Source organism: Phasianus colchicus, chromosome 14 (assembly GCF_987193195.1).
Source record: "Phasianus colchicus chromosome 14, bPhaCol1.hap1.1, whole genome shotgun sequence".
In the NCBI taxonomy this organism is placed as follows: domain Eukaryota; kingdom Metazoa; phylum Chordata; class Aves; order Galliformes; family Phasianidae; genus Phasianus; species Phasianus colchicus.
The window spans coordinates 12,134,815-12,162,006 of NC_143449.1; the positions used below are offsets into that span (position 1 = coordinate 12,134,815).

At 35.8% G+C, this 27,192-nt stretch overlaps 1 long non-coding RNA gene across 7 annotated transcripts in view; it reads right to left on the reverse strand.

Annotated features, from left to right (window-relative positions):
* The window catches only part of LOC116229669 (uncharacterized), a 292,007-nt gene that overhangs the window by 144,811 nt on the left and 120,004 nt on the right, over window positions 1-27,192 (reverse strand). The window contains exons 4-5 of one of the 7 annotated variants that reach the window (XR_016471101.1): window positions 22,336-22,795; window positions 15,061-15,327 (exon numbers count right to left, since the gene is read on the reverse strand). The exons of the other annotated variants lie outside the window; for them this stretch is intronic. This is a non-coding gene — a long non-coding RNA (uncharacterized LOC116229669). Of the gene's footprint in view, window positions 1-15,060; window positions 15,328-22,335; window positions 22,796-27,192 lie in introns of those variants that run through there. 7 annotated transcript variants of the gene reach the window in all.

A 27,192-nucleotide genomic window follows, 5' to 3' on the forward strand; every position in this document is an offset into this window, starting at 1 on the left:
TCTATAAAATGCTGCTATCCTATACAGATACTAAATAACACTACATCAGAAAGCATCATCCTGTATTTGGCCTATAACCATATATATATGTATGGTTATATATATATATGTGTGTGTGTATATTTTAATAGTTCTAAGTTGCCATGCTATCCCACAACTTGATGCTGGACCAAACTGCCACATTATCTATTTCACATAGTTTTGCAGTACTTACTTTGCTCTCAAGTATACATGCATAAAATAAAACTTAGGGATAACTGTGGCAGCAATGTTTTACAATTTGGCACAATGAATCTTCAAAAACAGATGAGGCAGGAATTAGTTATTTGGATTTTATTTCAATACAATTTCAGTATTTGGCTCAGAAAAGGAACAGGATTATCCATGTCTGTCTGTCTTGTGAAAATATGAAGTCTTTACATAAAACCTTGTTTACTATATGCTGGTATTGTCAAATAATAAGACATTATCAGTTTTATTTACTGAAGATGCTATAAATTACATGGAAAATGTCCAAGGAACAATAATATCTAGTAATACCAGACCTTGGAGGAGCTATTTTTACCCTCTCTCTACACTGCATATTCAGGACTTTTAGACAGAAAAAGCCCCTACATGTAGCCCACACACTGAAATGTAAATGCCCAGAAGGACAGATCAGCTCCATCACAGTCTGTATGTCATACTATATTTACAACCAGATCCGACTGCATGATATTTGGCATAATGTAATCTAGATCAGGCTCACTGAACAAGGTCAGTGGGATGGAAGAATCTGCATCCATCTCATTTTCTCTTACCAAAAAATAATATACATGTGCACGTGTTATAGCAGCAGATAGTCTGGCCAACACTTTCTCATTTTTCCCTGTATACAAATCCAGCATATCTCAAACACTCTGGATTATACACTAGATATAACTCTGTGCTGTAAATAACCTGCAAAAATATGCACACACACACGAAGTATCTTAAGGCAGCATTCTGGTTAGGATTGATGAAACTCTAGGAATTCTTAATTGTATGACTTACTGCCTGAATTGAGAAGAGATAAGGCATGATTGAAGACTGAAGCATTTTTAAGTTTTTTTTTTACACTTTATGGCAAAACAATATCAGTATTCATAAACTCCATTAATGGCAGCAGTCCTGTGGGTCCTGTTTCTCCAGGCAATTCTAGACTGTCATATATTGCAGAGATCTTTGCCATTGCATGAGGAACAGCTTAGAAACACAGACTAATTCAAGCTAGAAGGGTCCTCTTGAAGACCCAGTCCATCTAGTCCAACCTTACTGTCAGTCATGGCCAGCTATCAAATAATAGCTAGCATGAAGTTTTAACAAAATTAGATACCTAAAGACATGACTTTAACAGGAACAACATGACTTACGTAGATACATAACAGATTTTCTATTAGTGACCCTTAGTAATCACTGGCACCCATTTCCCCCCTCCCCCCCCCCCCCCCCATTTATTTGTTATGCTTTTATGAGCATGAGAACTGTAAAACAGAACCAAAAATCAACCTGTTTCATGATCTTGCAGAGGAAAGCAATGTGCTATTGAGCAGTTCAGACTGAGGTGTGGGCCTTTGCGACTTATCTCAGACATATGTCAGCACAGTCTGTATTATTGGTACAGCAGAAAATATCTCGCCAATATCGTATCTCAGATGTGAGCTGAACAGATTGCTTGACATTTCCAATGCAGTGCAAAATGTTCTCATGTTCTCTGAGCTACTGCAAGTCACAGATCAGGGTGTGCAAAACAGTGAATGACTCTCACAGTCAACCTGGTACAATAGGATGTGATGTGGCTTTGTTTTCTGATATGGTTAGATATAAAGAAATGTCAGGAAACACCCCGAGGAAAACTCAGAATCTTGAGAAAAGTAAACTTCATTGCAAATAATATTTCAGCTTTTAAATAAAGGTATTTAAGTATTTTAATTTTATATAAATGATTTTAAGAACCAGGTATTCAAAACATGGATATTACAATACAACACTCCTGGTTCCAATCCCTTTATTTCCTGTGCCTACTGTTCATGCTGTCAACATTTCTGTAGTTCATTTTAGTTGTATCAGTATCTTTAAAATTTCAAAATGAATGGACTGTATCAAGGAGTCCGAGATACGGAAGCTTGTATAACAGCTTGTATTACACTACTTCAAAATGGAAAGCACCATGTAACACTGTTATCAACTTGCAAATGCTGATATAACAGACACCGAGAATTTCCAGGAGCATACTGATATCACTCATGTAATACAACAAGCAAATTGTATGCTATTGTTTACAAAAGAAGGATTTAGTAATAGTCAAAGAAAATGGTGTTGACCACATAAAACAGCTCATAAAAGATAAATAATCTGCAATGGCTATAATTTTTTCTGCTTGTAAGGATATCCTATTCGAGTAATTTGAAAGATAATTAGATTCTTTTTAATATCCATTCTTGTTTTAGGAGGCATAATGAAAAAGTATCTTTCAAAAATAAAGAAATTAATCCACATTCAGCTTTTCATTGTTGACTTAATCCACAGTTCAATGTCACCAAAGTGCTTTTTCATTTTATCTACATAACTATTCAGTGACACTTCAGAATAAACACTGAGATGCTTAATGAGTGAAGATCTGATGATATATCTCTCTATTCCCTTTTCACAAGCTGTATTGGCTCCTTCTTCTAAGCATTTCTCTAAATGTTTTTCAATCAGATTTTACAAAAAATTGTCCACCCCCCTGGTTCAAAACTCAGAGCACTTGGGGCATCACTTCCCTCAACATTTTGGCTGTGGTACTGTCACATCTTCCAGCTTGCTGTCCATAACCGCATCGCTGGCTCATTCTGTGCCTGCACTGCAGAACCTCACCTCCTTTTTAGTTGCTCCTCATGGAGCAACTAAACTCCTGCAAAGGAGCTGGGGGCGAGGACAGGAGCCTATCATCTTCTACCCACTTCACAATTTTAGAATCGTTTGCCAATGGTGAAGCTGTTGGCATTACTGAAGTGAATGCAGATGATGAGATGATGGCAATGAGTATCTGAGTAAGTGATAATGTAAAGGAAGAAATACTGTGAAGCTGAGCAAGGTTAGAAAATGTAAATCTTCACACATTTCAAAAATGTCTGGAGGCTTTTTTGAAATCTGGCTTTCTGTACTTTTTCAGAAAGGCTGCTCTCTCCTGAAAGTCATCAATATTTTGTCTATTTGGAGTATACTGTTTATTATTCATCTGTTACACAGTTATTCTAAGTTATTCTTATTTCGTTGTTTATTCATATTGTATGGATTAGAGTATTTCAGTAAATGTTAAGTAAGAATTTGAATATATTACATGGTCTCCTACATATATGCAGTACAAAGCCTCCATTAAAAAACAAAAGGCAGCATGATTTTAGCAAATAACAGATCAAAGCTGCCTGTGAAAAAGAATGGTGACTTAATAAGATAACTGGGATTGCTTTCCAAACGTCTGTCTTAAGCATTTCATATAAAATTAATGTATGGAAGTAAACTCAGGTCATACTTCAAATAAGTTTTCTTCTGTAATTAAGTAGGAAGTCTAACTTGTCTAAAAATACTAAGCATGTGACTATAAAAAGCTTAAAGCTGACTTCCATTAAATCCTAATGCATGGCACAGAAATAAAAGCCACAAAAATGAGTGTAGTACTGCTGACACAGTTGGACGTCAGATATTTTTATTTAATACCATCTATTAATAATTAATTTTTGAACTCTGACATTACTGCACTAGAAAAGCTGCTGAACACAAATTTAGATCTCTAACTGCATGGTGAAAGAGCTCATTTATCCAATCGCATATTTTTGGAGATTTGTACATAATGACATGATGCTAGAATTAGGAAACAGGAAATAAATTACTATCTCAATTTCTATTACTGATAGCATGAAATCTTCCGCAAGTAGCAAGATCAAATGCTTAATGTGTGCCATGATGTAACCTACTAAAGCTACTAAATTCATTAAACAGCAAGTTATGAGCAATTATGTTGGCTCTAGGATACTCGTTCTCACCCTACAACTGTTATTAATGTCATTAAGAGCATCATAGCAAGAGTATTTGTACTGTAAAATGTATTTAACTAGGCCTCTAGTCCTACTGCCATTCTTACAAACAGTATTTCAGTAGCAGTGCCTCCCATTCTGTCAGCATGTACCATAAACAAGGAGGCATAAAGGCTAAAGTATGGAAAAAAATCACAAGATTCTTATCTACCTATTAATCAAGAGATTTCACTGTACCTACTGCAAAAGTTTCTGCTTGTACTTTTGTCATATTAGATGCTCCAATTAATAAATAGTTTGCAGTTTAAAAGAATGATGTTCTATCACTTTTTTAGACTGTAAGTAGATGCAGCGTTAAATTTGCCTTCTACTGCTTTCCATTGACTGCAGTTTTATTTTATGCTCAAACTTCTTATTGTGGTTCTTTCCATTGGGAATTTTGCTGATGTTTTTAAACTTAGGTAACTATGTCAATGAAATTTTATCAGTAAAATGCCCCATCCAAGAATACTTCAGAAGAAATGGGGTTGAATTTTTGCCTCATAGTTTATAGCTAAAAACGCATTTAAGTTCTCACTATAATGTGGTAAAATTTTGAACTGCTGTGAAGCTCAGCTGAAATATATCCAATGTACTACATTAAAGAGGACAGAAGAGACAGAGAATCTTTTTTTCCCCCACTAGTGACACCACAGCAGGATGCAAAATTTAAACAAGTAGAGCAGTCTTAGGTATTGCTGAGTGAGTTAAAAGAAGCAGAAAAATCTTTTTGGTATGAAATTTATTTCCCCACTTCATGAAAAGGGGAGCTTTTGAGTCGTGTATTGCTCATACAGATAGTGAAAATTATTTTGCTGATACCTGTTATTGAATTGCTAAAATACATTTTCCAAGAGGAGTCATTTGGAGGTCTTGTTTGAAATAATAAAAAATAAAAAGTCAGTCATTTAAAAAATCTATAAATCTCCCCATGTAGGTATCTCAGTGATGATTCTTTTAAGTATGTTTTGTTTGAAGCATTTCCTAGGTAAGAAATAACAACACACTTCTTTCATCTGTTTGATTCATCTGCTACAATAGTTAATTCCTCCTTCAGCATTTTATTGACTGTCAGTTCTCTTCAAGCTGTGGGAAGCATTAAGTAGCAACAGTTATAACTGTATTTTAAGAGGGACCAATAGGGTTACTATTATTATGTTGTAACGGCAAAAGAGCTAGCTTATGTTTAAATGGATTTGTTCAGTTCAGGAAACTCATTGTTTGGAAACAACCTATCTTAATGTCTTTGTGAAACATAATGCAGACACAGGAAACAGCAGCACGCTTACGAAACCATTACCATGTGTCCCAGGGTTCTCCTCATCTTGTTCGTACCCTGCTCTGAGAGTTCATTATCATCACACAGAATTAATGTGCTCTGTTCTGTCGAGCTCACAACACAATGCGATGAACAAAGAGCTCTGTGAGCAGCTCATGGCTCAGCTCATAAATCCGGCCGTTCAGCTGCTCTCGTGTTTGCGGTGTAAACACAACCCAACCGTCCCCTTATCCTTGTGCTGACAAAGGATGTCAAATGTCAATGCAACAATAACTTTTAAACCTCATTCCAGTCCTCACAGATCTTCCTTTTTCCTAAACGTGCTGCTCCTTTTATGTGTGCTGTCAGGGTTTCTGTACCTCCTCCATCCCGGCCTATTTTAAGAAGCCAAACAGAGCTCTCTCTCCCATGCTTCAACGGACATTTGTGCTGTTTAAAATGTCAGTGTGGCACAAACTGACTGTCTCTAGACACATCACAACAGTTTCCTGACAGCTTGTTTTGAAGAGTTTTCTACTTCCTCTGATTTTTTCTAAGCTCCTCAGCATATCTGTTTCTTAACTGATTACCTTACTGTGTAATAGACACCTTAAGCAAAACAAGTTTTATTAGACTTACTTTCCAGGAAATCTTAAACAACAAATGTTAATAGTGTGCTGAAGGGAAGTACATACATGATAGCAGCTGTTTTACCTATTGTCCATCTAGCTTTATACATCTTTGAGTTTGGAATGATTTAGGTTTAGAATAGACTGCTATTTCATTCTTAGAGATATTATTCATAATACCCATTTGATTATTTTTTTCAAAAATGAAATACATATTTATTTTTCTTCCAAAAGATTAATTCTAAAAATTAAAAGAAACCCATTAAAATATCTACTTATCATTAAAAATTTGATGGACTAGATGAATGCCAGACCATAAACTTCCTAGATGAATGCATACAGTATGCAACAGTGATATAATAATATGATATAATAATAACTCTCTCAAAGTCTAATAAATCCATTTCCTAGACTATGTTCTTTCTTCACCTTCCCATCTTGGTATGGAAAAAAAGATACTGGAGTACAACAAATGGGAATGGGCATGACAGGCAAGAGTGGGTGAGCCCTGTGAGTTCAGGACTGCTGAAAGCCAGACTGCAGAAATGACCCGGTTATAACTGGAATCTTTAAGAGCGTTCTGAATGGGGCCCACGTGAAAATTTGGAAATAAAAGTCAGAAGCTATGAACCGACTCCTCATCTGAAGGGTCATAGACTCATTTAGTTGAAAGAGACCTTTAAGGTCACCTGGTCCAACTTCCTTGCAATGAACAGGGACACCTACTGGTAGAGAAGGCAGCTCAGGTAATGACAAGAGTAACAAGGACAAGCATCCTGAACTGGGTCGAAATTGGTTTGCTTCACACCACAGAATACAGTAATGATTTGAAACAACAAAGTTATTTTGAAAAACCCATCTCTAATTTGCATAAAGCTATTAATATTCTGAAAGAATGCTGTCTGGTATAATGGTGGGAATATAATTAACAAATTCAACACAGCATTTACATCAGTATTTGTTTTGATAAACAACAAAATGTGCTGAAGACAATGTTTTTGGAATAATCTGGTATTTGTTTTTTTCATATATGGCATGAGCTTGACTAAAAGCTTGATTATCATTCAGGATTTTAATTACAACCATAGCAACGAATTCTTGCAAATCCCAACAATAGCTGTCAAGTTTTTTTATTTTTAATCACTCTTTCCTTACTGTAGGGAATATATTTTTAAAAGCATTTATTGTTAAAACAGCAGTTCACTCTGTAAGGCAGGAAATCCCTCAAGATCAATAAAATCTTAACCCTAAGGGGCTTGACCAAGGCTGACTAGCAGATAAACTACAGCTGATGCTCAGAACCAAAACCAGATTTGTATGAAAACCTCTTTAATTTAAAATCTCTCCCAGTAAAAATACCGCCTCTAGAATTCTGTCTGCTTTAAGCTCTACAGGGGATTAATGGCTTTTCACTCCCAAAAAGCAAATAAAGCCCTTCTCATTGTCTTAAGGAAGTCCACAGAACATTTTAAAGTTATGTACTGTTTTCTTCAGATCCTTTAAGTGTCTTTCTCTTTTGTTGGCATCCACAATGATCGTCATTTTTAATACTGTTTGCTTTATATTAAAAGCTGCCAAAATTTAAAATACTTCACTAATTAATTTTCTACCAGCTGATACATTTTAGCAATGCTTATAGCATTAATCTTTGGAGACAGTTGAAACTCGTTGAAATTAAGAGGAACTCTTGCATTAGTATTCCAAACTGTTTTGCCTGCCATCTTATTTCATTTGGTTTTGTTGATATGAGCAATGTGACTATAACTAGAAATTATAACAAATACTTCATAAGTGAAGGAATGAAGGATTCAAAACAGGACAGAATCTCTAGTATTTCCTTTGCTATATATTTTTTCTGTTTAAATATGACACATTTGTTGCTCCTGTGTGTATTAACTGCTTATTACTCAACTGAGTAATAAGCTCATCATTTGGTAGGTAAAGTTGATACGTTTCTTTTACAACAAGTGCATAATTTCGAATTTTTCTGTACTGAATCTCATCTGCCATTTTAATGCATTGTTGACATGTTTGAATCTACAGTTCCTGACAATCAGGCACTGTTTTTGCTATTCTGCTACTCAGCATCATCAGGAAATGTTAACTTATCAAGTCCATTTCCCAATTATTATAAAGCACAAATCCTTAGTTAACTCTACTAACAATTTTCCCCAATGTTTAAAACGACTTTTTAACTTCCACTTGTCGTTTCACACTTCATCCAATTACATATCCATTTATGGACTTTCCTATTCTATTGCTGCACGGTTTCCTCGAAACTTTTATGAGGGTCTTTGCAAAAAAAGTTTTTAGAAATTAATGTAAATTGCTTAAAGAAGGACACCCTTATTCTCTTGGCTTCTGATCCCTTTTCTGGCATTCTTCCTAAACAGCAATTAATGGTCAGGACTGCAATTTCTATTTATTTGTTTTAGAAGAAATCAATACCATTTACATTTTTCCTTCCAAATGACAGTATATTTGAAAACCTCAGAATCTCTACAAGATATCACTGCCCCATACACTTAAAATGTCCCTGCTCATCTGCACTTCAGCAAATAAGCACGTATAACCATCACAGTTTGAAGGGCCAATGCTTTTGGAAGTATTTGGTTATCAAAGAAGCTTTCTGTTGTCACAGGAACTACTAATCTAGAAACAAAATCTAAAGCCCATCTGACATTAATATTCTCTGGCCAGGACGGGACGGTGCTCAAATCAAGTACATAAGAAAGCCCAGGCCAACTGGGTTCTATCAATCTTTGACTTTAATGTTAACAGCATCAGTTTCTAATAATTGAATTTTAAAGACAAAACTGATGTTCAGAGTTTCAAAGTTAATAAAGATAAAATTATCTCTACTGAAATATTAAGCCTGATTCTTTTAGTTACAGTCAGTATTTAATTTTGCTATCTTTCAGACAGTTCTCACTCTATCAGTGTGTGCAGATGAAATACAGCTTACATGTGCAATTGACTCAATATGAAATTCTCATCAAATAAAATTACTTTTGTTCCAACTTCAAAGACTTCTTGGTAGAAATGCAAACATACTGAATCTAATATTTGCTGTAAAGTACCAGGTTCTCACTCAACATGCCATTTTTTCACCTTTTCGAAACCCAGGATTCTCTGTCCCACATAAAGATGTCTTACAAGCATCTACTCAAATCTTATTGCAATATAGTGAACCCCATTTATAATCTTTTCATTTTAACTTAGAACATGTTCCTGAAGGGGGGAAAAAAAAAAAAAAAAAAAAAAAACAAGCCACAAAAGCAGCACATCTAAAACACAAAATCTTTTATCATGCCAGTTTTGTTAAGACTATGATGTTTTTTTTCACCATTTATTATTGAAATCGAATAGCCTACAGATGATCATAATGAACAGCAGCTATATGCAATCTATCTCCAGGCTGTCCAACAAGGTGACATCGAAAGACTTTAATTTTAAGTTACATAAAATTGTCTTTCATTCTGAGCTCTAAGGGATGAAACAGTTCATGTTTTGACAGCTTATTTAACAGGCATTACTAACTTCACTGACAATTTTATGTTTGGCCATAAAACAATGTAACTGGAATCAATCAGTTTTAGAGGGAAGAAAAAGACTGGTAAAGATGATATAAGAAATTGAATATTATAATAAAATAAATAATGTAATAATTAAATAGAAGCAGCTTTCTGACTCATACCAAAGAGGCATGGCAGTCTTTCTAATGCTCTCACATGCACATGGTTTGAAAACACTTCACTCTTTCTATTCTCACATGGCTAAACATTTTGCATCTCTGATATTTTTTTCAGAATTCCTCTTTAACTCTTAGATCATCATTTCATATCATCTTGAAGACCAGCATGGAACAATGTTTCTGTACTCTGCATATGGTATGGAACATCAAAGATTTTGAACTGATGAGTGGTCTAGTCTATAGCTAAATTAATGAAAATAATCTTTTTCCATTGTTCAAGAATCAGTACTAAACAAGACGCCTGTTAAAAGCAGAAGACTGTTGTAGCTAGACTAGTGTAAACTTGAGTGTTTTAAATGGACAAGGATAGGAACAAAGTGAACAGCGGCTGGGGCAATTATCTTGGAGAGGAGATTAGCCTTTTCCACATTTGCCTTAAGAATATTTAATATAAAGTACTTGTTACCGGAAAACAGGCAGAAACCAACATAGCACCCCCAAGACAAGTGCTCTAATCTCTGAATCATAGAGCTACACCTCTCCCTTACTTTCTCAGGCGTAGCACTGATTATTTTCAATAATGGAACTGTTTTAATTGGAAGGTATCTGTGAGTGACTCTCATCATGGGGATAATGTACTTTTGTAGAGGAGGAAATATTAAGAATTCCAACTGATTACAATCTCAAGACTGTGACTAATTACTTACAGTCTTACATGTTGTATTTGTGAAAACAGTCTAACATATTAAAAGCATTTACATCACAGGGAAGGAGTTTCCCTGGTGAAGCTCTCTCTCACGCAGCACACCATCTGTATGTAAAGCACACTTTGTGGTCCAAACATTTAAAAGGAACAGAATTGATCCGAAATGAAGCTGCTAATAGCTTCCAAGGACTTGCCTGCTTCACAGAAAAATGAGACAGAACAGCAAGAAGTGTTCATTAACTACTCTAAATAAGAAAAGTAGTATGGAATGGCAGTTAGAAGATGTTTGGGGTTTTTTCTCTTATCAGGATGTTTCCACTGTGTACAGTTACAGAAAATTTAAACCATCATAGGAATTACGTAATTGACAAATCTCCAAAAAAATCAAAAAGTTGACCTTCTCAGCTAATCAATTCCTTTTCAAAAATAAATTCCAACTGTTCTTTAAATTATGAAACAGTGTATCATACAAAAGGACAAAATCAAAGTCGGAACAACATTGTATGTTCAAGCAAATAGCCCAGAAAATAAACAGATCAGATTCCAAAGCTTAACTTCAATTAGCATCTTCTGAGTAATTCCTATTTAAAAATCTCAGCTTCATTGAACAGGGTAAGATTTATTCATAAAGCATCATCAGGTATGAGAAACTTGGGAAATAACAGAGACTATTATCAAAAACTACCAAGAAATAATATGGAATATTTCATATTAATGAACATTGCTGTTCAAATCCCTTTGCAGCCATTGCCATACATTATGCAGACATTATAATGAATTTATACACAAGTTAGATATTTATTGGAAGTTCTAAGACGATGAAGTGAGTTAGTGATCCCTCTGGTAAGCCCTATGTCTTTTTCCTACCATGAGTTATTTTTATTCAAATCTATTTCCTGTTGCAGTTCAAATTTGGACCACCCTGCTTCTATACTGAAGACAAAAGTTCAAACTGACATACAGTTATATTAGACTTTGTATGTAGCCAGTACACCTTAAAATAATTTATGTAGATTTCCAAAGTATCCATGTCAATCTGTTGGGAAATACTGGTGGTGGTACCACAGTTGCTATAACTATGAGCAAACTTACAGGAGACATCATTTACATGACTAACAAGGTCACTTGCAGCAAACTGAGCTCAGTAGCTTCATTGTCACTATGGAGAAAGCCTACTAACTAGCTGCTAGCAACTCCGTAAGTCAAGCAGTGACTTATTTCCACTTACCAAAGTTAAACGCAAACATCCTTCCAACTCAAATTTTCAAATAATGTAATCATGAATTGACCAAGGCCTTGCTATGTCAGCACATTTTTGTTAAACCTGTGCATTTTAACATTTGCCATTTGCCAACATGTGTATCATCTAACTTATTTGCTACGCAAGAGAAAAACATTCCTCTTCACAAGTCCCAAGAGTATTATTCACCAGAACTAATTTCAGTATGGGAGAAATAAGATGCCTACCACATTCAAAGTCTTGTCTAAAATTCATAAAGTCTGTGGAAGAGAAGTTAGAAGTTAGATGCACTTCTGAGTAAATGGCCACAATTACTTGGATATCAGCCACTATCTCTGTGAAGGGAAGGAGATTCAGGCATAACTGAAAAGGGTTATATCTCCAAATATATATTTATATAAATACATATATTTTTTGTTTATAGCTTTTTCTAAATAAAAGACCAAAATTAATGAGAGAGAACACAAAGCCGTGTGTAGTTCTTGCTCACCAAGGTGTAGGCTTCAAAACACAGAGCTGGAAAGCAACTGGTGGAACACTAAGCTTCAGTATCTGTCACCTATCTGCAGCATGTACGAATCACCCTAACCCAATCCTCCATACCATGGTAGGATTTGAAACAATTCAAAACACAAAATCAAAAATCTTTTTTAGATCATTTAGATATTAGTACACAAAAATAGTTTCAAAGAAAAACACTGAATGCAAAGAAGAATAATATACATTTTCAAAGCACTGTGTGAGAAATTTGAGAAATCTAGGTTAAGAGATCAACAGACATGCCATTAATGCCTGATGTGTTAACTGGTTCATTCAAAAACAGTGGGCTTCTTAAATTAAATGGAGAGAAAAAAAACCCACAAATTTTCATTACTTGTGATTTTAAATGACGGCAGAGCACTTCTGAAGGAGTTTAAAATACTGCTCTACTTCTTCCCTTTGCTTACATGCTGTATATAGTCCTTCACAGATGCACTTAATTGACTGGAACAATTCTACTTGGCTTCAGTGGTTTTATAATTTGTCATAACCATCTCACTAGCTGTTGAGGAGACAGACTTCTTCCTCATACTGCCAAAACAGTCATATGAAATATGGTTTGGTTTAATTAAAGTATAATTAATGCCTTGAATTTTAATTACTTCTGCTGTGATCAGGAGATGAAAATATTCTTCTGCCAGTATAATGCGTTTAATATGAAATGGACATGCTTAGTATTAATACTCACTCTTTATCAACTTCAGTAATGAGTTCCTTTGATTGAACAGGCAGCATGTGGGAAAAAATCCTACAGCTTTTCTGCCTGTCAGAATGCAAATGCAGTTGCTGAAAATTTCACTTCACTTTATATGGCTTGCAAAAATAAAACTGAAATCTGTTTTTTTGAATGCTAAAGGCTATCTATTAGATTTTCCTTTTTATCTTGTTGATGTTACTCAGAAAATTATTTCATGGTTAACAGGCAAGGAATGTTGAGTGACACATTGATATCAAAATATTTTTTGCTAAATATACATCTTTTAAAATTTAATTCAGTTCTGGAGGGATGTGAGACAGGAAAATTCCCTGCTGAATTAAATACGGGACACTGTCTTTTTTTTTCTTGGAAAATGTGGTGGAAATATTGGTTACACAAATTGCTATCTGTACCCCTAATTTATCTGTAAGATATCATTATTGCCAAATGTGACACAATTAACATACAGGTTACTATAGCTGACCAGAAGTTTAACAGCTGACAAAATACTGGAGCCAGAAAAAAACAAGCAACCTTTTTACCATTATGGAAGCTTAACACTTTTCTTTTCTGGACTTGTTAAAGAGCTTGCATTGTTAATTTAAGATGTAAAAAAACCTTTAAAATATATAAATAGAAGGAATTTTAATAGCAAGCAACAGAAACTGAAAGTGGAAAAAAAAAATTTAAATCCCTCATGAGCACCACCATTTTACTCTTGGTGCTAAAAACCATTTGTTTCCCCCCCTTTTGAAGATGCATGGGATTTAAAAGACGCTTATTCCTTTAAGATTGTTACTACATGAGATATCACTTTAGCTGGAGTAGTTAATTTGGATTTTTCTATTGGCTAAGTTTCACTGCTAAAAATTTATTTTGTGCATGGCAAAATATGGTATTTCTAGCACTTAAAATGAGAATGGAGTATATATAGGAGTTATAACATGTGATCTCCTTTTGTACTAAATCAATGATGTAAAAAAGGTGAAAAGGTGTGGGTGAGATTTCTTTCCTTAAATCCAGTGGAGAAGGTTTAACAATCAGAGCTAAAAAAAAAACCTTCAAAAGGTGACTCAAAACAGATTTCCTTTCAGGTCCAGAATGAAATACCAGAATATGCAAAAAAAAAAACCACCTTACTCATTTGGAAAGCAGAACTAGAAACATATGCAATAACATATGCCTTGAAATGAACAGTGTAGTTATTTTAAATATTGAACTGTTTTACATTTTTGAAGAAAAAAAACATAATAATGAGTAGCAGCATCATTAAAATCTGGTGAGATAAGTTCTCAAATTCAAATATCAAAATTACAAATGCTACAGATATAAAGCTAACATACACCAGCAGGAACGTACATGAAACCCAAATTAGCTCCTGTCTTTAGAAGGAGCATTCAGTACATGGATAGATGTGAGAACTGCAAAATTCTTGGGCATTTGGTTTAAAACATGATTTCATTCAAACAATGAAACACAAATATGACACCAAGGCACAACCCATGTACCTCCATGTGCAAGAGGAGAGTTTTTCTCAGCTCTGTTCTCCTCCAACAGCTTCCATTATACCTTGGATTTTCACTGTCACTCAGAGCTGGCTCAGCTCCTCAGCAGCAAAATGGCCAAATTCTGATTTGTTGTTACAAAGATGAGGAGAGAAGGGGCTGGTATAATAGAGGGATGGGAGCAGGCTAGCTTGGAGCCAAAAATGTGACCCATATAGTCCCAGCGCAGAGCAGGAAGCAATTACTGCCTTTCAGTAAGCTTCCTCAGCTCTTGGAGTCACCAGGGTATCTGCATGCACTGATAGTGGCCATAGCAATCCCGGCTTTACAGAGCTCTCAGTCCATCCCTCTCATGGCTGATTTTCTGTCCGAAACAACCTCAGGCTGTGTGCTGCTGGCTTTTCCTGTGTCTGTTTGTCCATGACCACAGAAAAACAGAGCTCAACACTACTCTCAGAAGCTACACAAAAATGAGGAGGAGCACTGGAAGATGCTATCTAGCACAGGGGGTTGGGGGGTGGCATTGGAAAGTTGATTTTTTTTTTGTTCATCCCTGATTCAGAGAGAAAGATCTTTGCACATAGTCTATCCTTGAGATGTCCTTTACTTTCAAGCTGTACAGCTATGCACCTCCCAGACAAAACACCGCATGCTGTGCGCTTGGGAATCAGTCAAGAGCTACTGAAGCTGCCATATAATCTTAAACAGTAAATCTTACAGGATAAAATAACAGGTGTATTTCATATCATATTTTAACATACATGCATTTCCATTTATTATAAGAGCTGTTGACTTTGGCAGGCTTGTGTTGGCTCCCACGGTCCATTCATTTTTCCATGTTTTGTTCTATATGATAATCCTCACTAATACAAATACCTCTCTGTTCAAAGGCGAAGAGAAGAAAAGCTTAACAAGGATTGTCACTCTCCCTTAGTTCCCCAGCTGCCCAGTGGGAGCAATGAAGTTACAGGCATCCAGCTTCCTAACAAGCACAAACAAAATCTATGATAAGGAAACTTGTCAATGCATGAGTTATTTGAGCAATGTAGTAAACAGCCAATTCTTAAAATAATAATAATAAAAAAATAATATATATGTATCTGAAAAAAAGACTGATTAAATGATGAAATTTAGAATGTACCAACCCCTAGTTTCTATTTTGGTTGCTTTATGTAGTAAGAAGCAGTACTGGTTCTGTTGAGATTTCCTTGCCATGAAGCCAAGCTGACTTTTTGCATAAAGGGAGCAGCATGGTGGCAGCATCCCTTGCACTGCTGGGACCATGCAGTGCTTGCTAAATCTGGAGCAGTTTCCAGGTTGCTTCTCTTTACTGCAAACAGAAAATCCTGCAAGGACAAAGGTGACTTATAAATTCCCTTGCTTAGCACTGTTTCAATCATCTAAGGTATGAATAACACTTAAAATTCTATCTTCATGATATCAGAGAACAATTTCAGGGGAAAAAAATAAACTTCTTTTTCACGTTTTGTGTTTCCTGCAGAACAAAAGGCAAAAAGCTAAGACTGCATTAAACACCATCAATAACTCAGAGAAACTACTACAGTTTTGATAATGAGTGCTCACTAATAAGATTTTTAGCTTCCAACCAACAGAAATAATTTGAGAATGAAATTCAGCTCTAACTACTGTTTCCCGTGTTTAAAAATATAGAGAGTGTTTTGAAGTGTGGAATGCAGTGATATTTCCTAACCTTGCTACTACTGTAGCACCTTTGCATCAGAAGCCAACATTCACCTTCAGTTTCTTGTAAGCTGTACCTGTAACTGACCAGAAATCCTAGCAGTAATCCACATGCTTGAGACCTCTTCTGCTTCAGACTCAAATACATAACATAGCACTCCCTGAATTTTACATTAATCTTCCCATGGGTTCAAAAGATAAGCTCTCAAAACCACTCCTCCACACATAGATCACACACAGTTACTTTAATATATATATACATATTGAGAAAATGTTTAGGCTTGATAAATGCTGAATAAAAAAGTCATACAGCTAAAGAAAGTAACAGAATTCACTCCTCCTTTAATCTTGTGTTACAGACAAACTATAAAAAGCTTAAGATGTGGTGAAATATTTTATTTAACAGTGCGGATATAAACTAGATCATGAGCTGGATAACAAAAGAACTTGCGTAAACATGAATTGAATCTTGTTTATTCTGTAGTATTGAGTGGAAAAAGAACAAAACCATCCAAGCTAAGTGGGTTTTTTTGTTTTTGTTTTTGTTTTTTTCCTGCTGCCAGCAAGAAGTTTTATTGGAAGCTTCAATGCTTGTGGCAAATCCTATCAGTTATCAGTAATTTGAATGAGACTGTCAGTTTTGTACTGCTTGACATGCATTTCCAGCTGGGGCTTATTTTCTGTGCACATTTTGACAAGTGCATCACAGTGCAAGCAATTTAAAACAAAGAAACAGTTTAGAAAGCAATCATACAGAGATGAGATGAGAAACAGAGAGCAGTAAGGTATTGGGGATAAACAATGTTACACCCTCAAGTCTGCAAAGTGGAATGCCAAAATAGATACAAAAATTTCCAGAGCAAACAAATGTACTGTAACAAAAATGGTCCTTGAGTTTATGAAACCTGAGGATGTGAAAGTCCTGAAGTCCTGAAGTCATTCTGGGTTTTTCAGGGCTATTTTGGTGACAAGCACAGTACTAGTTTGTAAGAAGAAAACCCAACGTCCTAAGAAATAATACATGATACTGAGAACCCAGAGGATCATCAAAGAGTGGCTTAAAATGGAGATTAAAGATTATCTAATTCCAATCCCCATGCCATGGGCAGGATTGCCAACCACTAGATCGGGCTGCCCAGGACCCCATCTGACTGTACAGGTTCAAAATGGTATGGACTGAGGGTGTTCCCCTGAAACCAGCTGGCCAGTTATACAAATGTAATACAAAGCAGTAGTGAAGGGACAGCCTACTCATCTTAAGCTGCCATGAGCTGTCAGTGCATCTCCATCACAGCAGGGCCCTGAGACACGGGCACAGCCCTGAGTGGTGCTGCAGGAAGAAGTGAAGCTAACAGGCTGCCCATGCAACAGCACTGTGCTACCCTGGGGCCAAGGTGGCTTCATGCTGCAGTGGTCTCTGCTATTGCTTCTCAGTGCTGAACAGAGTGCCCACTCTGTTTGAGTAATGAGATGGTGGCTCTATGAGCCATAAGGAGATTGGGACACTCAGGCTGTAGATTAGTCTGCTTGCTCTGAACTCCCCCTCAAGACCTCCTCTTACTGTGACCTGAAGGCCTTCAGTGCTTTGTTGGAGGACAAACCCATTGTAACTGGATTCACCTTGATCGCGCTGTGCTGACGGCGCTTCTCCGCCTCCTCCAGATCCCTGCTTACGGTGCAGGAGAAAGGAAGATGACAGCATCCTAAACTTGGAGGCTATTCTAAAACAAAATGCATCATCATCCTTCTAATTTAAAATGCCTGCAAACCACCTCCACTTACTGCAAAACACTCAATAGTTCAACTGAAAAGATGGCAATGTGCTGTCAAGAAATAGGGCATTCATTCAGCTTTGCGAAAGAAACCATTTTTCCCCTTTCTAGCAGACGGGCTATGACTAGAACACATCAACAGCTATTTTTGGAAGGGCCTGCTGAACTGTTTCAGGCCAGAACAGCCAATAATACCCTCCCAGGCTGCCTTCAGCTCTCAGTGCTGGATGAACCGGCGGGAGGTTGGGTACCGCGGAGCTGGAGGACGGGTTGCCATGGCAACACTGCCGCCTCTGCCAAACTCTGGGGCTCCAGCTTAAAAGCTGAACTCAGACCAAGGTCTTTTCCAAAATATCTCTTATTAAAACAAGCAAACATTCAATCATCTTCCTCTCAAACAAATCCAGCCCATATAGAAGCAGGCTGTTCTTTGTTGCTCTTTTCCAGCATTATCGCCTCAGCTCTTCTCACCATGGTATTGGCTCCTCTGATATTTAGATGTTACAGCTCAACTATGGCTGAAATTCAGGCACACCATATCTATATACTCTATTCAAGGATGCAGAAGATATAAAGGCCATTTCTTCGGCAAGTAGCAGAGTTAAAAACAGTTCTTGTGCTGCAACTTTTCAAAGCACCTTTATTAACTGCCCCATGTAGTCCTCCCTGAACTTTAGCAGGACTCAAAATAGAAAATTCCAAATAACTCATTTCTCAGGGCTCTGAAAGTTCTGAAAAAGCAGTATAAATGTTGGCCTTAATTTTATGGGACTTGGAGTACTGTGAAAAAATTCTAGATCTAACAAATACGTCTTATTCACATAAAAGGTAAGGCAGCGATGTGTTAAGACTTTTAGGAATAGGATTTCAGTCAGTGACATAATTTTAGCATTGTATTCCAACTGTTACAGCATTTAAACTTAAATCTCCCAGCTCTAAGTTCTCAATTAGATAATGAATATTTAAACTACATTGCAATGAAAAAATCAAACCAAATCAAAACACAAAAGCCCTCAACAAACTGCAACAACTCCAAAACCACAGAGGAAGAATGACAAGAGCTAAAGTCCATAAGGGTTTTTTTTTTTCTTCAGAATGTCTTCAAAAAGGGCCCAAGTCAGAAGAAGCTAAAAATAAGAGATGCAGTTCAGCAATCACTGGCACTTCATATAAGAACAATCTTCATCATCTTTAAAATCCCTCTTGGTGATGGATATGCCTATGGATTTTCTCAAACTGATCACTGTCAAGCAAATGCAGTAACCTGTACATCAACTGGCAAGGCATCAGTGGGCCAGAATTTCAATACAGATATTCTGCCTTGCACCTCTTACTTTTTTGTGCCAGAAATGAAATGTCTGCATAGCACCTTCACACTGCTCCTCAGGTTCAGAAACCTGCAGCACAAAGCAGCATCACATCCTAGCTCTGGTAAATAAAGGAAGCAGTTTCCATTCTCTGGAAAGAAAGGCACAAATGAAAATGAACGTGATGAGAAGTCCACAAAGAGTGTGCTCAACTTCATCCAGAAAGTATCTCAAAAGCAAATATAGATGGATTCTGGATCTGGGATTCTGCTCTTGCCTACTTTTCTTCTCTTTCAGAACATGATGGTTCTCTATTACTGGTGTTTCACTACAGCATTGCTATATCAACATTACTTAATGGGTTACAAATAAATTCAATTTAGTCACAGCTTGAACTGTAAAATCTTATGAAGCATGAAGAAATTGCCTTTAACAATTTCATGCACTTGTATACAAAGTTTTACCAACTGTTTTACATCATCTAGGCCTGTTTGCTGCAAAAGCGATGTAGAAGGGACAAAAAATTGCAAAGAACAGGTCTGTCCAATTCATACACAGAAAATAAATCAGATTGCCTCACAGAACATTTTACAGAAGTGTCTTGGTAAAGTACTGTGTTCTAGGTGGCTTATTGTACAAATAACATGGACTGAAAGGAGAATAAATGCACTGCTCTGTCTCTTCTGCAGTACAAGGAAAAATGCCCTTGGTGTCATTTTTAAAACTTAATTCCAAACAAGGAGATCAGTAAAAATGTTAGCAGTTCCTTCCATAGCTTTTCAAGGCAAAATAAACTCAATTCTGTTCTATACCAGAAATAAAACTTTGGCATTTTAGAAGTCTGTACTGTGATGCAACCATCTGCCAATGTCTCACTGACAATGTATATCAGTTCTTTATGGCACCCTGTTAATGGGTATGGGTTTTTTGAATTTATTTTTTACAAATTTATATCAGCACTGCAGAAATGCACATTTGCCAAAAGACACAAGTATCTTTTATCTTTGGAGATACTAAATAACTAATACCTACTTCATGGTCCTTTTTGGATCATGTAACAGTGAAAAACACCTCAGTATACAACAGGTATCCTTAATGTAGTCAGTTATCTACCTGTATTATTTGAGTATTTGATGGAAGCACACCAAACTTTGGAGCTACTCCTCTTCAACAGCTAAAAGTGAATTTAAATTAGGCTGTTTACAGAACTGTTTCCTATTGGCATCAGCCATCCATGAAAGTATATGTGCAGCCTGACAACGTTGAACATCAGTCTTCCATTTGAGTACAAAACAACTGAATATTTGTTTTACAAGGGGTGACATTTACCCAATATTACTGACAATAATATTTTCTGAAATACAAAAAACCATAGTATTTACAGAAACAATTGGAGTCAAATTATTGGAGTGCCATATTTTAGAAGTAAAATTTAAGCAGTCTACCAGTTGCACCAAGCTGTTCTGGTCCATTGCATTATTTTTCAGAAAACTAAATATCCTCTGCCTGCCCCAAATGCCTTACAATAAAGTCATGCTACCAACGCCATGATTAAATTGATCCTACTGGTCAAAAAGAAATATCACATCATTTTCTTTTGAGCTTTTTTTTCTATTAAGGGGTATATTCTTCTGATATTGTTTATCTAGTTAAACAGAAGAGGGAAGGATTGTCTTTGGCATATAAATGCGGCTGGGGAACATGAACACAGTTTTGGCATAGCTGATACAATCTCTACCCTAAAGTAATTCACAAATGTGGACATGGACAATACTCAGGCCAAATTAATTAATGAGGTAATCTACTTCTTTACTGAGAGAAGAGGCACAGAGAGCATAAAGGTATTTTCTATACTGCATAGCAAATATAGGAACATATTACTGTTCTAAAAAATCATAGAAAGATTTCTGGAGAACTTCTTGAGTCTAAGACCTAATACAATGAAAAAATACCCAGTACATATTATCACTGTTGTTTTTAGACAAATACTGTAGTATTTGGAATGAAAAACCTTCTTTAAATTATTCTGAAGGTCCTGATGGTGCTGATTATCCTCAACTATGAACTATTCTTTTTCTTAGCAGAATCTAACACATAGATCTCAGTTTTTCAGGCAGACTGCTTTTGTTTATGAGGAATTTAATTACATCTTACCTGTAGCTGCGCAAACTTGTAGAGCTGATTTTGCAGCTATACAAGCAGAAAAATGAGAAACTGATAACTGAAAAAGTCATCCATTCCAACCACTTAAAAGCAAGAGGAAATATCTTATTAACTTTACTTAGATGGCTGATGAAACAGACAAAAATATAATCTGTAGTTGTCGAATACATGGTAACTCATCTGTCTTTACCCAGTGATATTTTCACAACTGCATACAAGCAAAAAGAAATTTATTCAAAAATAACGTAAATTACAGGATTGTCACTCCATAACTTCAGTAGCACAAATAAACACCCATAACTGTGCATCCCTGTCATTTCAACTCACTGTGCAACATCTGCAAAAAGGCATTCCATGCAATATAATTAAGAAATAACAGATGCCTGGCAAAATTTATGGATTGAGGAGAAACCACTGAAACCTAATAGTTTTTATTGACAGGACAGAAAAAGAATAGACCGAACTTAATGACTACAGTGGTGGATGATACCTTTTTTTGACTAAGGACTTTTTTGAAGATTTCATATTCTTTAAAAACAAGCGGTTCAGGACATAGTTCAATTTCGAGTCTGAGACAATTTGTATTAGCTAGGCTATTTATGGCACTTTGTAGGTATATAACACAACATAGGACTTCCCACATAATTGTGTTTACATTCTTCTGCTAAACAGAAGAGGTGGGAAATGAGCATTCAGCCTAGAGGTAAATAATTTAGGAAAAACATCAAAAAAACTGTCCTTGAGAAAAATCAGGAGCACAGAGAAATTAAAAAATAAAATAAAACTGCCTTGAGCTAAAGAAAAATGAAATAGGGAAAGACTATAATCATTGTATGGAAGCAGGGAATTTAGTATATTCTCTATATTCTCTATTGGAATAACAGAATAACTGTGCATGCACAAAAAGTTTAGTCTGCAGTTAAAGAAAATTAGCCTGCTATTAGAAAATGTTACTTCAATGCTGTTCCCTTTACAGGGAAAAAGATGTTCTACTTCGATTTAAAACTTGCTAAAAAGAACACAATGTGAGGACAATTCAGCACTGACCTGAATTAGTTGCCTGTGGTTTTCCTATTTCAGATGATCTCATTATGTACTGAGAATGTGTCTCTGCTTCATTGTACCTCCTTTTACACTGCTGACAGATTATTTTAAACAGGCTCCAGCAAAGAACTTGATATTTCTTTTTTATTCCTTTTTTCTTAATGTATTTTTAGTCTATGGGCTGAAATTATTTCAATCCCAGCACTCGACGCTCCTCTGGGAAAGTCTGTGCAGCAATCCTAGCATGCTTCATTCCCACTGAGCAGGTCCTGTTCGAGTAGTGATAGCTTCAGGTGCTGTGCAAATGGTGTCCAAAAGTTTGAACAGTTTCTGAATTCTGTTGTTCAAACCCATATTTCTCGTGGCAGGCCCAGCTGGGATGTGTCCTGCACTGCAGAGTTCTCCATGGCTGCTAAGTGCTAATTCAGAAATCCTGAGCTGGATTGAGTATCGCCTGCTGCTGCTGAACACCAAAAAAAATTGAAGTGAGAGACTAGGAGAGACCTACTGGTTTTGCCCTGTTCTCTCCATTTAATAAGTAATTTATATTCATTATTTAATTCCTTAAACTACATTATATTTAAAAAAAATATTTTAACAGGATGATTTCAGAGTTCCACAGATGTTGCATAAAGATACCATAATGAGCAGATTTCCCTAAATTCTGGAAATAAGGATAGCCCGTTAAAGGAGTTATTACATTCACCTACTTATTTTGAAAATATCTCAGTAAATAAAGTGATCTTTTTTTTTTTAATTTTTTTTTTTTTTTTTTTTTTTTTTTTTTTTTTTTAGTATATAACAGCACACAGAAAAACAAAAGGGGCAATTCCTTGTAAAAATGTCTTTGATGACGAGGAGGTTTCTCACAGGTAACCAGTAAAAATTCACTGAACACCAGAAAGCTCGTCTGTGCACATCAGCAAGTCTGGGAAACATTTTTTCAGAGTAATGTACCGAAAGTGTTCTAGAGGTGAATGCAAATAGGGGTAAGTGCAAATGATGTACCAAGTACTAATATCATCTTAGGTGATGCTGTGATTTAGAGAAATACAATTGAAAGTAATTGCTGTGTTGCAGAGTAGCTCATGTTACTCAGTATAGATCAAAGTCAGTGAATGAAGGAGGTTGCAACAAGATTCCTTGACTGTGACTGACAATCAGAGAATCAATGGCTACACCCAAAAAAGTCCATCTACTGAATGCTAAGATCTACTGCAGCAGAGACAAAGTACTTATTGAGCAGTTTGGATTCTGCATTTTCTTCAAGAACCAGAAAAAAAGCACCTGTGATTTTGACTACATGTCTCTACCAATTTACAGCTCCTGGAATTAAACTTGTGATTGTCTTAGTTAATAGCACTAAGGGTGATTTAAACCTAATTATATTTATACCTAATGATAGAATGTTCAAGTAATTGATGTTAGATAAAAATTATACTGAAGAATAATGTCTTAATTCTTTCTCTCCTTTTCCTCTGCTTAAAAATAAATTGCAGCTACATATCAAATTGTTCTATTTTGAAGAAATAAATGTGTGTTTTATGCTTTTATATTGTAAAAATCCAGTCTTCCGGGAATCATTTTGAAGCAGGCAGATGTTCCCATGAGTGATTATATTCTATAGGTCACTAAAAATTCATCTGAATAAACATAAAATACAAATCTGGGAATATCTCCAAATGTTTTCCCCAGTAGCTGACTGTTTCTGGCATCCTCAATTTTATAAGATGGGCAGAGCATAATATTCCTCACTTTTGTTTTTAAAGGAAGAATGTTCAGAATGAAGAAATGATATGCAGTGCATTACGCTGAATCATTAAGAGATTAAGTTCTGAGTTAGTGCAATACATACATTCACATAATTTACTCAATATAGATTATATACATTTACAAACTTACAAGTAAGTTAGAAGTTTCTGAGCACAGCTAATGTATCAGAAGCATGTAAAAAAATCATCAGAAGCTTTGTAAAAAAAACCCTAAAAAATAAAAGAAAACTGAAACTGTAATATCAACAGTTCTGTGCACCATTATTCAAAGTATGGACAGAAATAAAATACTACAGATAAAAAATTCTCCACTTTAGAGGTAGGTGAGAAGACAAGTGCAGATCATTGCAGAAGGAAAATTGTTATACTGCAATAAGAAAAAAACCCAGAGTAATCTTCACATTTTGATTACAGCTTCTTGGACTCTACAAAATCTGTGATGAGTATGTGATTAAAGATTCTAATATATAAATTATTTGCATTGTCCTTAAAAAGATAAAATATGTGTTATTTTCAGGAAGACTATATATCCTAGCAGTACAGAAATGCCTCTTCTGCAACATATAATTGGTAGTACCTAAGTGAGAGGTCGCAAGCCAGAATGATTGGGTTTGTGTCAGGCAGAAAAACAATGAGGTATATTCCAGCATACAGAAAGCAATTTCAGAAGGAATGAATCACCTAATGTGATCAGCAAGAAGAATTTATTAAGAAAACAGTCAAATAGCTTTTCTTTTCCCACTGGTTTCTCACATAACATTCTCATTAACATGAACCATAACATTATGAAGTAAAGCATTTTAAAAAAAACAACTACTATCAATGATCTAGAGGCAATTACATACCAGACTTTACTGTTTGTTTCAGTGCTTAGTTGAACCTTGTATTTTAAAGCAATAGAATTCAGTAGGTATATTTTTCCTATGTTCATTAATTCCACATTAATGCTAGCACAACTACAGACTTTGTTACTTAAAGTTAATTTATTTTGCATTTAAATTGTGCTAGTAAGTGATAGTCATAATGTAATCTTAAATGTTGGCTGTATCAAGAACGTATTAAAGCCATCAACTTCTCACTAAAGAGAGGTACTATCCATAACTTAATTCAGGAAACTCAGTAAGCCAAAGGGCCAAACATTGTCACTCCAACTGTATCATGTACCATGAAATGTGGCCCAAAGCAGAGTACAATTACCTCATGATCCTAAATGTTAGAATTGAGACCTGAAAACAATTTGATGTAAACAGCCTTTTAAACTGGTAATAATAAACCAAGAGTGGCTGTCTGAATTTACAGTCGTGACATGCTAAATTATACTAGTTGGATATTGCCAATTAATTTCAGCAGAAGTTTAATTTCAGGAGGCTTGCTGAGCTTAATTTTTTTTTCTAAGAACAGCTCACTGGTAATGTATTTGCAAAATGATTTAATACACTGCAACAGCTCTCTGCTATCTCAAGAATTCTTACAACTAATGTATACAACTGGAAGTATCAACTTTAATCAAAGAGAAAAAGAGGGCTAACTTCCATTTCCAAAGCTCATCTGTATGCACGTATCTCATCAGTAACAGATTTTTCTGCTCTGCATTTATTTCTATGGTTCATCAAGGGACTTTTCTGGAAATAATGCTATCTGACAGAATCACATAAATACCAGAAACTCCTGCTAACTGACACAGTGCTGGAGGGTTTATTTCTTTTGGACATACATTATTGACTACCTGCATCTCAGTCAAATGTCCAAAGCTGAGCTGGAAGCGTAAAATAAAATTACAGTTTTTATCCTATGGACTGCTTGTCTAAAGCTCCTAACATAGCAACTTGGGTTGGTACACCCACAAGAAATGGTCTCAGATAAGTCACTGATTTTTGGGATGGCAAAAATCACAGTGAAATTCACATTCAAGATTAAGAGATAAGAGACTGGACCTAATAAGACTATGGATAAAGTTCTGGAAGAATTAGCACTAAAACAAGAGATGCTGCTCTCTCTGTCCTATTCTGTAGCTCCATTTTTCAACCATCTTTCAGGCTAAATAGTAAGGAGTCATTTGCTCTTTCTCTTTTCAACTGTATTTCTTTCTTTCTTCCCTTGGGAATGTCATTCCTCTCCCTGCATTATGTTATCACTTGCAAATCTGATCACTGTGTTGTTTAGTACTTTTTATGATTATTAATGAATATGTATGAAGGTAAAACATTCTATATTTTACTCTGTTTTCCAGTTTTCATATAATTGCATGGTACTTATATATACAAAATTAACGTGTTTTCCACAGAAAATATGAAAATACTAAACATTTCTAGTATTCCCAAACATTGATGCTGTGTTCTCTATTCTGAAAAAAAATGGAAAACTGACAGAACCAAATTTGTTCGCATGAGAAAGTTAGGGTATGGGTAGATTAAAGCCACATTTACGTGTTTTTATATTCTGGGCTAGCATCAGAAAGTAAAAGAGCAGCCTCAAGGCGTCTTGGCAGCTGACAACAGCTGGAGCCAGGCTGAGCAACAATAAGATTGTGATGTGATTCTGTATGGCTTTTTGACAAAGTAAAAACTGAGCTAATGTGTGCTCTTGCAGGTGACAGGATCAGAAGGATGCCTGGTGGTAGGACGCTGTGAGATAGTTTGCTGTGGAGGATATTGTTTTAAAGCACTTTTTCAGATGCACTTTCACAGCGATATTTGTAATCACAGGATATTTAAAGTATTATGTCAATTGCACTGCTATGGCAACACAAAGGACAGATCAGAAGTTAAGGAAAGTTGGTAGGAAAACTGATGACAAATGGAAGGGAAAATGAAGAAAGGAAAAAGGTAGATGCTACAAAACAAAACAAAACAAAAATAGATGGTGCCTATTTTCACATCCATAGATGAAGCAGGCCAGTTTGTCTGAACCTGAATATGTGTCTGTGGTTGAACCAAAATTTGTACTAGAAGTTTATATAAATCCTTAAGAAAGAATTGAAGTGACTACCTCAAACCACTCAAACACCTGTGCCAATGGTTTACGGGCTGGTCTGGCCCAGTTCTGTGACTAGAGGGGTGGAGGAATTCGCAAATCTGAGCCTACGGAA